Source organism: Myodes glareolus, chromosome 20 (assembly GCF_982192425.1).
Source record: "Myodes glareolus chromosome 20, mMyoGla1.1, whole genome shotgun sequence".
In the NCBI taxonomy this organism is placed as follows: domain Eukaryota; kingdom Metazoa; phylum Chordata; class Mammalia; order Rodentia; family Cricetidae; genus Myodes; species Myodes glareolus.
This window is the reverse complement of record NC_142045.1, coordinates 60,953,296-60,964,428: the sequence shown is the minus strand read 5'-3', so window position 1 is coordinate 60,964,428 and position 11,133 is coordinate 60,953,296. Positions and strand designations below refer to the sequence as shown.

At 43.5% G+C, this 11,133-nt stretch overlaps 1 protein-coding gene across 5 annotated transcripts in view; it reads left to right on the top strand.

Annotated features, from left to right (window-relative positions):
* Window positions 1–11,133, top strand: part of Tbl1xr1 (TBL1X/Y related 1) — a 135,410-nt gene that overhangs the window by 1,523 nt on the left and 122,754 nt on the right. The gene's annotated exons all lie outside the window — the stretch shown is intronic.

The window sequence follows — 11,133 nt, the reverse complement described above, 5'->3', positions numbered from 1 at the left end:
AGTCATGGGAGTTAATGGCAAGCTTCCCAAATTATCATTAAGAGTTCTAGAAACAGTTGGCATTTACCTATGGGGGAGGGGTGGCAAGACAAAAAAACGTGCCTAAAAGGAGGTAGGCAGGCCCTGTGTGCAGTTAGCTTCTAAGCCGAGGCTTTTCTGCTGCGTTCAGATATTTCTGTCTCAGTTTTGGTGGCCTGCAAGGCATGAAGTCTAATCACAAACCTTAAACAATCCAATCACTTTCCCTCCTTGCTGTAGTGTGAGTAGAGTCAGATCTCTAGTGTTTAGGACAGACACCAAGCTGTGGGGGAAGGAAGGAAACAGTGTCTCAAAAGTTAAGCCACGTAATTAACTTGTTAGTTACTTCAAAATTCCTGGACCTTCGCCCTGTGTTTGAAGCACATGTCTAACCTGTACTTGTTGTTTACATAGGAGACACTGGTGCTAAGTTGAGTAGTTTCTCAATTTGGATGTGTTTCTTGTAAAGTATTGGGAATTGAAGCTAGAGCTCACTCAAGCGAGGCAAGTGCTCTACCATTGAGCTACATACAGCCTTGAGATTAAATTTTGTCTTGACTTTTGTTGAAGAACCGTTAAACACTTAAACTTTTTACATGTGCCCAAGACCTGTTTGGTGCTTGGAATCAATCTAATGAAGGTTTTGTAAGATTGGTTATCTTAATACCTGTCTGCCAAGAAAACAAGAAATAAATACCTTCCTGTGCACTGAGAAGCATTCAAGTCAGTGAGCAGGAAGGTTAACCACTGCTTTATAAACATGGGGCTTCTGATGAAAAGGGGTGTGCCAGATGGACCTTTGGAGCCTTTGGCCTGTTGTGTGAGTGTGCTAGTTCACGTGTGGTGAAGTCGAACTCAGTGTGCTCAGAGTGTACAAATGAGTCTTCCTATAGTGTGGAGAGTCACTGAGCCGTTTCGATGGAGTTGAAAAATTTGGAAGATTTGTTACTTATCGAAAAACAAACAGAAATTGGAGCTCAGGGGAGACAGTGACGGCAGAAACACTGCCATTGGTTAGGACTGTCTTTGTTCTGGTACAAGTAAATTTTCCTCCTTTTCAGAAATAGCATATACAGTGTACATACCTAAAGTTGGAAGGTGAAGGCAGTGAGCAGCAGGCGTTTATATTTTGTCCTCAGCTCTTCCTTCCCATGTGCCTGTGTAGCCGGGAGCCATTCGCTTTGCCCACCAGACCGCCAGCAGAGACTGTAGTGGGCCGAGGCACAGGAGTTTCACTACTTACTGCCTCTGGTGTCATAAGAGCACAGTAATTTCCCTTTACCTGAGAGCCAGAGGAAAGGGACACTGAGCCACCTCCAGGTGGTGTGAGGTGCAGCTTGTCAATTTAGAGTGGTCCCCTGTGGTCAGTCTGTAGTGTTGGCTTTCTCTATGGGTGATGAGGTGAAGTGCTCAGAAGATAATTCTTGTAGTCCTTGAAGAAGTGCTCCACCTATTCTTTCTCTCTTTCTAGATGACACATTTCCCTGCGGCTTTGCCAAGCTTGAATTTCCGATTTCCTGACAGTTATTGTGTTTATAATAGGGACTGTAGCTCTGAGGTACCTCCGTCAGGTGCTGGTGTGGTGGATGGATGGATGGTCCAGGAGCTGGTGTGGTGGTTGGAGGGATGGTCCAGGTGCTGGTGTGGTGGATGGAGGGATGGTCCAGGAGCTGGTGTGGTGGATGGAGGGATGGTCCAGGAGCTGGTGTGGTGGATGGAGGGATGGTCCAGGAGCTCTTCCGGCATGCAGAGCCCTCCAGCTGTCTGCCGAGATGGAGTGCCCTGTCACTTGCTGTTTTTCCTAATAGTAAAGATAGCCTCTCCAAATACTGGTGATAGAAACAGAAAATTAAGCATGGAAAGCAAAAAAGAGTGTGACCAACTGTCTTCAGAAGTGTGCATTTCTGAAAATTTGTAAAAGGTCCTACATGTGATGTAGTGCAGTGTTCTGAGCAAGGCCCTTTGGTTCTCCTTCCTCAAGGGTAGACTAGTGATGTTAGTGAAGATTTTCCCCTTGTATCATAGTTGAGGCAGTGCAGTTGGTGTATGTGTAGTGTTGAGAGCAGTGTTTGACTTGCCAAGCATTGCCTGAATGTCAAGCCATGCCTTTTGTCATGAGGTAGGTTTTTTTTTTTTTTTTTTTTGTCTGTGTGTGTTACTGTTAAGGGGCATAATAGCATGTAAAGCCCTTGGCAGGTCTGTTTCCTGAATTTGTGGGCAAAACTCCTGAAATAAACTTAGCATAATATATTTATTCTCAAAGTTGTGCTCGAGGCTTACTTATGAGGACTTAGCTTGCATTGTCAACACTTGTTTGGTGTGGGCTTTCCTATATCTTAGTTTCTGGTCTTAGGCTTCAAATCTATGTTTTACTGGAAACATTTTCAAGTTTTTAAGTTTTGATGTCTGACAGAACTTGTGGTCTGTTCTACAAGTGGGTGTTTTTTTCTGCCTTCAAGCCTTAACCATGTGTGAGTCCGCACTCCCTGTCCTTAGGAGACTCGCTCAGGTCTCTGTCCCGTAAGTTTTTCTTTTTACCTCTCTCACCAGCATTGGTGCTGTGTGTCACACGTCTGTCTGTCAGGACTAGACTGCTGCTTTGACAAGTCCTTGTGACAATTTGAGCAGTAGTGAGGAGCAGGGGCAGTGTTTTGGGGACAGTATATGTGACTCTGAGGCTCGTGTCTCCCAGCAAGTCCATGAATGTGGGGAGAGTTTTAGGTTTGATCTTTGCATTAATTGATGTTACTGGTTTTCTGAACAGATTTCTCTTACCTAATGTAACTACTGACAGTGTCATTTCTACTGGCTTTCATCACTTAGTCCTCCCCCCACCCCCCCAAAAAAAAATCCAAAATGGTTGCCTCTTGCCAGCTAGACTGAGTTCATGGGCTTCATTCAGCCGGACATTTAGGACTCTTTCTCACCTGTTCCACTTTCCATGCCCTGTCTCCCAGCTGGCCCCTGGTTGGCCCCTCGCGTGCCCTCAGATCCTGGAGCTGCTGTGTCTGTTAGTGCTGTAGTTTTGCTTGTGCCGTCCCTTCCCTTTGGCTTTTTCTGTGTTGTTTCAGCCCCGCACTCCAAGAAGTCTCTTTTGCAGTCCTGATATGTTCTTCTCTGGGTCCACTGCATTTAATGTCTGTGGCAATCCCCTTTCCCTCTTTTGCTTTGTAGGGATAGGCCCTCTTGTGCCTTTGTGAGGTGCTCTGCCTCTGAGGGGAAGACCTGTCTTTCTTGGAGAATCGTGGAGAATGGGTTGTTTATGGAGTCCATTCTGTCTGTTCACTGATGTCTGCTTTCTGACTTGGTCCATTCTTAGTGAAAGTGGGTAGGTTTGTCCTTTGAACTGGAATACTAGACTTCAGTTAAGAGTTGTTACCTTCTCCACTTCATCCAGGTGTGCATACCGACTGCTCTTCTCTGAGATGCCTGGGACACAGAGGTGCTGTGGGTTTTTCCTTCAGATTTTACCATGGGATCTCTTGGCTAGGATTCTAGTCTGAATCTGAAGGTCAGTTTTGTTTCATGCGCACCTTGTATCATAGCCTAAACTGATTTTGTATTTAGTGTTAATACTTTTTCTGGTCGGTGTCTTGTTATCTGAGGTCAGGGTGGAGTTTGCGTTTGGGTCTGGTTGAACTTTTGGGTTTTCGCAGCATTTCAGATTGTGGGTTTTCTGATCAGGGATGTTCAAGCTGTGTTGTGTGTTTGCCAGGTATGATGCTTAAGATTTTGAAATTGGTGTGTGTTGAGACAGAATCTCAGGTAGCCCAGACTTTCTTTGAACTGAGTGTAACTGAGGCTGGCCTTAGACTTTTTTCATTTCTGCAGTGTTGCTGCTCAAAGTCTAGTTGTGGGTTCCTTAACAGTGCAAAGGACTTTGCTTTCTAGATGTTCCTTCTGGCTATTTCTTTTCTAGTTTTTCCTTTTTTTTAATTTTTATTTATTTATTTATTTATTTATTTATTTATTTATTTATTTATTTTGTCTCTCGAGACAGGGTTTCTCTGTGTACCCCTGGCTGCTCTGTGGACCAGGCTGGCCTTGAACTCACAGACAGCACGTGGCCTGTGAGTGCTGGGATTACAGGGGTGTGCCACCACCTCCTGGTTTTGTTTGTTTTTGGAAAGGGTCTCACTATTCACGCACTCTAGTGAGGCCAGGAGCTTGCAGCAGCTCTGCCTCTACTCCTGAATGCCATTACCACCCTCTACTGAACCTAATAGTTTTCTCCTGGTCTTTTAACTCAGGATTTCCTCAGTATTATACCTAAATAAAATTGTGAGTTTGGCCTTTCTGTAGTTATAACTTTCTGATGAACATTGGAGCTTGATTTGAGCCATTAACACATAGCATTCAGTATAGATCTGTGTATTCAGTGTGAGTGGGTTTAACCTACCAGAAGAACATTCTTAGCCATCTCCGGAGGTTTTTATGCCAACCCACCAGGGTAATTGACTCTTACGGCAACTAATTTGAAGTTATGTCCTTTCAAAACGTTTAGTTTAGAGTTTAAAGATGTGCTTTCCAGCATGGTTCTGAGTTGAACAAAGTGAGTTGAGTGCTGCTCAGAGACTGTAGCCCACAGTGAACGCAGGCCTGCCCTGCAGCCCATGTGCTCAGGTGAGGAAAAAGCTGCCCTGACAGGAGGAGGAGTGGCGGAATGGGCACCAGCCAGTTGGGGTGTGGTGTCTAGTCTTCCTCCACTGTGTAGCCTTCGCCTTTCGGGGTTTCCTAGAGGAGGCAGAATTTAAAAACCAAGGGAGAACTTGGTGATGAAGTCAGAGATGATCGTTTCAGCATTTTAATAGAGTATGTCTTATTTTCGCCTGTGGTTTAGAGACACAGTAGTTCTCTGGTGCAGTTTGACCTTGAACTCCTGACCCTCCAGGCCTCACCTCCCAACTACTCGGGTTGCAGATTCATCTACCAGGTCTGACTCCAGTAATTATGTGAAATTGTGCTCTAGGTGTTCAAACTTGCCCTCCTCCCACATATGCCCAGGGTCTCATGTGATCCAGACTGACTTTGAACTGATTCTCTTGCCTGTTTCCCAAATAATGGGACACCATGCCTGGCTCTTTCTCTATATTTTAAGTAAAGACGTTTGATTTTTTTTTTTTTTTTGTCAGAGTTCCTTGCTGTCCCAGGATGACCTCCATCTGGATGTGTAGTTGAGGATAATCTTGAGTCTGAGTTGCCTCCACCTTCTAAGTGCAAGAATTACAGGAGGGCACCAGATGCTCCATCTATGCGGTGCTGGGATGGACCCCAGGGCCCCACACTTGCTCCATTAGCTCTGGGTTAAAGGTGTTAGTGGTTTCATTTTTCCTTGGTGGTCTAGAAAGTAGTACTGTGAAGAGGTGAAGAGGGAAGGTTTACAGAGGTCTGTGCTTCTGTTATCACTGTGTGTTTGCTTCAACAGTGGCAGCGATTTAACATGGGTCCAGTGCTAAGCCAACGAGTTTATTTTGATTTTTAATTAGAACCATTATTATTTTTTACACTTACGATGTGTGCACTCCCAGTTATTGCTGGTGGAGTCAGTGGAATCAGTCGTCTCCTTCCGCCCTGGTGCTTCTGCTGTTGTATTCAGGTGTTTAGGCTTGGTGGCCTATTTGCCCATGAGGTATCTTGCTAGCCTTCTTATGTTTTCGCCGTGCTGGGATTGAACTCAACAGATGATTATTGCCCCCCACTCAAAGAAAACCGAAAAAAAAAAAAAACCAAAAACCTGTGGTTACAGAGAGAAAAACATTTAGCTTCTGTAAATTTATATCAAGGTAATGATCTACTACCTAAGATTTTCTCACTCAATTCAGTTTATTACTTCTGTGTTGAAATGTGAAGTCAGTTAAAATACTAAGTGTTTATTCTGTTTCTTTTGTTGATCCTGGTGAGTGTGTAGGCGGGATTGGAGGTCGGAGGACAGCTTGTCAATGTTGTCCTACAGTGTGGATTCTAGGCATCATACAGCCATTTGCCAGCTCCAAGTCTGTTACTTAATTTATTTTTTAAGTTTTGAGACAAAGTCTCATGTCAGCCTAGCCAGTCTTGTTATATAGCTGAGGATGATCTTGAAGTGTTGGGTTCTTCTGCCTCCTAAATGCTGGGATTTTAGGCATGTATCACCATGCCCAGCTCAGACTTTTGTAAAACTATACTTTGTCTAATATATATGTAGTTACTGGGGTTGGAACACATGCTGCACACTGTGTGGAGGTCAGAGGACAACTTGGGACAAATAGTTCTCCTTCCACGTGGGTCCTGGGGATAGAATTCAGACCTTGAGGCTTGGTAGTGTACCTGCTGGGTGTGGTGGCACACCTTTAATTCCGGTGAGGGAGGCAAAGGCATGTGGATCACTTCAGTTCAAAGCCAGCCTGCTCTATAAAACCAGTGAGACTTTGTTTTAGAAATTAAAAATAAAAAGAAGAAAAAAGTTTTAATCTTTTAATTTGGATAATTAGAAGAGGGAAGAGCTAGGCATGACACCTCATGCCTGCAGTTCCCAAATTTGGAGGCTTAGGCAGGAGTTCAGCTCAGTTCAGTTCAGGGTTTTCCTGGAGTGTATGGTGAGTCCTTACCTCAAAACAGACTTCCTTTTGAGGAGATGGATCTGCTATTTTCTCCCTTCCCCCTGTTCTGAAAGATCTAGATCCATTATTTCTGACAGCACTTTATATTTACCCTCAGATTCGGTAACAGAACTGTCATATGATCAAACGTTGGGATTTTTTTGTTGTTGGGTTTTATTTTGTTTTCTTGCTTTATAGTCAGTCTTGCTATATATACAGCTCTTGCTAGCCTGGAATTTGTTGACTAGGCTGGCCTTGAATGTACAGAAATCCAGTTGTATATGCTTCATAGATGCTGAGATTAAAGGCCTGTGCTACCATACCACATTTTGGTATTTATTTTAGCTGGGTCACCAAGCTTTTTTGAGTCCTGTTTAAAGTTGATAATTTGAAATAAAAAGTTCAGCTGGAGGTGGTGATGCACACCTTTAATCCCAGCACTCGGGAGGCAGAGATAGGCAGATCTCTGTGAGTTCCAGGCCAGCCTGGTCTACAGAGCGAGTTCCAGGACAGGCTCCAAAGCTAGACAGAGAAACCTTGTCTTGAAAAACAACAAACAACAACAACAATAACAAAAAACAAAAAAAAAAGAAAAGAAAAAGAAAAAAAAGAAATAAAAAGTTCTAGTTCAGAACCATGTAAGCAATCTTATTTCAAAAGTACATTTTTGTCAGGGGTTTGGGAATCAGGTGCAGACAAGTTCTCTTAGACTGGGAGGTGATGATGATAGCCTTTGGTTTGGTAGGATTTATATTGCTGTGTGGATTCTGCGTGGGTTGTACTGCGACATGGGATTTGTATTGACTCAGTAGAGACATCAGATTCCTGTTTTGGTTCTGGTTGCAGTTGATCACTTACAATTGTGGCACTTGTACTTATCTGTGGACATTTAGATTACTGATGCAGGGTCTTGCTTTCCAGTTATTTGTGTACCTCATTTTCAGCTTCAGCTGGGGCAAGCTGAATGCCCGGTTTTCGTGCTGTAGTGAAGAGATGTCAGCCTTCCTGAGGCAGTGCCTGGAGCCTGGCTAGGGTCTGTCTGAACTGGCAGCAGGCTTTTTCTCGAGCATGCTACTGTGTGAAGAACGGGCTCCAGGCAGTCCTGGCTTGATTCCTGTCATCCCTATTTATCTGTGGATGGTTTTGTGAGATCAGGTGACAATTACAGTTGGTTTCCACTCTGGAGTGGAAATAGAGGGTAGTTCTTTGTTCATCTGTTGGTTATGAGGACTGAAATGAGGATGCGTGGTAAAGTGGTTGGTATGGGGCTTGGCAAAGAGGATTCCTCAGTTACTCTAGTGACTGCCAGAAAGTACTTTTTTTTTTAAAAAAAATTATGTGTTTGTGTACTGAGTGTCCTCTGAGGTCAGGGGATGGTGGAGCTGTACTCACGTGTTGTTGTGAGCCACCTGGTGTCAATGCTGAAAGTTGAACTCTGGGCCCAGCCAACCATCTCTCCAGCCTGCTGACCTTTGGGATCAGCAGCAGCTGTAGCTGCATAGCTGAGAAGGAAGGCATTTGGGGATTGTTCATTTTTGTTTATGGCTCAGTTTAGAATAAAATTGGATAATGCAGAGTTTTGTTGTGTTTGAAAGATGTAGGCCTTTTTTGTTGATTTATTTAGTGTTTTAAAGCTAGGACCTCATGCTGGCCTGTATATTGTCATGTGGCGGAAGCTGACCTTGAACACTTAATGTCCTTCCCAAGTTCTGGATTATAGGATGTGGTGCCCCAAATATGTTGCTTTATACTGAGTTTGGTAACACTGATGTTTTAAGAAGATTGTACCTTAGGAGGTAAGTTGCACTGCTTTCTCTGGTCATTTCCAGGGTACATGGTAACTTCATGAAAACAGGTGTGATTGATACCTTGATAAAAACCTGCGTGAAACAACCCCGTCTGTGTATGCAGAAGTACCAGAAAGGAGTGAGCACAAAGGGGCTGGTGACAGGTGCTGCAGTCTTTTTCTTTTTCTTCCTGTTTCTTTTAAGAAAACATTTTCCTCTTCTCTGTCTTTCTTTGGTGTGTTTGTGCATGCATGTGCATGCACATGTTACACACAAAGAAAGAGAACATATTCCATTGAGTGCATTTTGCGGTCAGAATACAACTTTATGGAGTTGGTTCCTTAGTTTTACATGATTTTCATGGATGGAGTTAGGTACCTGGCAAGCATCTTCACCTACTATCTTGCCAGCCCTTCCTTGTCTTTAAAATATTGTTTTTCTGAGACAGGGTCTTACTCTGTATCCCAGGCTATGGCCTTAGACTCCTGATCCTCCTGCTTCAGTCTCCTCAGGTACTGGGATTACAGGTGTACACTATCATGTCTTGTTTAAACTGACTGGGGAGGTGATGTAGTCAGGAAAACGTTTGCCATGCAAGAATGAGTGGTTTGAGTTTGGATTGCTCGCATTCATGTAAAAAGCTGGGTATAGTGACATGCGCTTGAAACCCAGTATTTATTGAAGTGGAAGCAGGATCACTGGAGCCTACTGGTCTAGCTAGTCTGGGCTTGTCCCCCAGGTCCTTGTTAGTGAGAAAGAAGACCCTACTCTGTCTTTGAAAATGGGGTGGATGGTGAGCAACCAGGGAAGATGCCTGCCTAGTATTGACCTCTTTCCTCTACATGAATGTGCTCGCCTGTGCATACACAAACCATTTATTTCTCTTTTCCCCGCTTTGAAGTTTATTTTATCATAATATTTTATATTGTGCTTTGATTGCGTTTCCCCCCATTTCTCCACCTCCTTTTGGATCTAGCCCCTTCATCCCCTCTTAACTTCACATTCTCTCTCTCTTTTCTGACTGCACCCAGTCCGATTTCTGCTGCCCGTATCCACATTATTGTGGTGTCATCCACGGAAAATGGTGAACTTACCCATAGATAGAACGTTTTTTCTCTCCCAGAAGCCATCAACTGTCATTATCATCTTAGGTGGGGGTGGGGCCTAGTGAGCCTCTCCCTCCCACACTGGAATGCTGACTGGTGTTGATAATGGCAGGCCTTCCACAAGCAACTGCAACTGCTGAGAATTTGAGGGCATCAGTCCTGTTATGTTTAGAAGACACTGTTTCGCTTAGTTCTCCTGCACCATTGCTTCTTAAAGTCTTTCCCTCCCCACTTTTCCTTGATGTTCCCTGAACTTGGGAACTGTATGGCTGAGCACTCCACAGACGCTCACTGTGCATTAACTCATCAACTGCAGAGAAACTTGTCTGAGGACTGGGAGCTGCAGTGATCTGTGTATCTAGAGGTGGTTTGATAGTCTGTCCATTTAGCAACATAACAGTGGCGATATCACCCCTGGGGTTTAGAACTCTGAAGTCATGAGTTCTTGGCCAAACTTAGAGTGGCAGGTAAAAGTTTCTTTCTGTGAAACTGGCCGTGAATCCAATTAAAAAAAATGGGGAGGGGAGAAAAAGAAAAGAGTAGGAAAAGAAGCTATTTACTACCCCCATAACATAATATGTCACTGTTGGACCCATGGCCTATCTTAACCAGTCTAGTTATTACTGTAGCTCACAGAGTTCACAAGGCTGATGGCTTTTCTTCTCCAGCCATCAGCAGCAGCTCGCAGCACCATGAAAGTGAGCAAGCCAGGGAGAAAGCCTCCCTTCACACCAGCTTTGTTTCTCCAATGTCCTGTGACATTCTCTAAAACCTGTTGATTATAATATTTAATAATTATTTTATTATTAATCCAACAAACTTGGGAACTTGGATTTAAAGTATGGAGTTATAATTTTCTATTTATGATTTATAATCAGAATGGGAGGAAGGTTGACATTATGCATGATAGAACATAGACAAATCATCTTGACTTTCTTATGTAGCACAGGCTAGCCCTGAGCTCCTGATCGTCCTGCCTCAACCTCCTGAGTGCTGGCATCATAGGTGAGCCACCATGCCTGGCTTTCTCTGAAGGTCCTATTTTGATCTGTGAGTAGTCACTTGTTTCTAGAAAAAATACCTGTAGACATGTCGTTGGTGTGGTTGTTTACTTTTTAGGTAGGTGGTGCCTTCCTGAGGACACTTATTTTACCCATGTTTTACCTGCAGCCACTGCTGAAGAAGAGGCAAACTGCAGACTCTGCTCGGATTGAATTGGGGAGGTTTTTCCAAGTAATTTGAAGGTTTCTTCGTCGCTGCAGAACCTTCTCTCTTTGAAACTCATATAGGCACAGTAAAGAGGTTGATGTGGCTAAGTTAGCTCCTTGCTCCGTGGATGCACGGTGTTCAAAGTGTAAGGTCATCAGACTCTGCGTGGATGTCCTGCTCTGATGTGAGAACTGCGCCCATATTCGTAAATATTGTCTATAAATGTTCTGTTACATTTAAAGGGGGATATGCTATAGAGATTTGTATTGGTGTGGATCTTAGTTATTGATAAAAAATTAAGGTCAGTTTTGTTATGTATATTTCTGCTCTTGATTAAGGTATTGTGTTTGTGCAGCTCATTTAAAAATGTATAATTAAAAATATGGGTTAATAGATAATCATCTATAATAGTCAAGTTTGTAGTCATGTTCGATT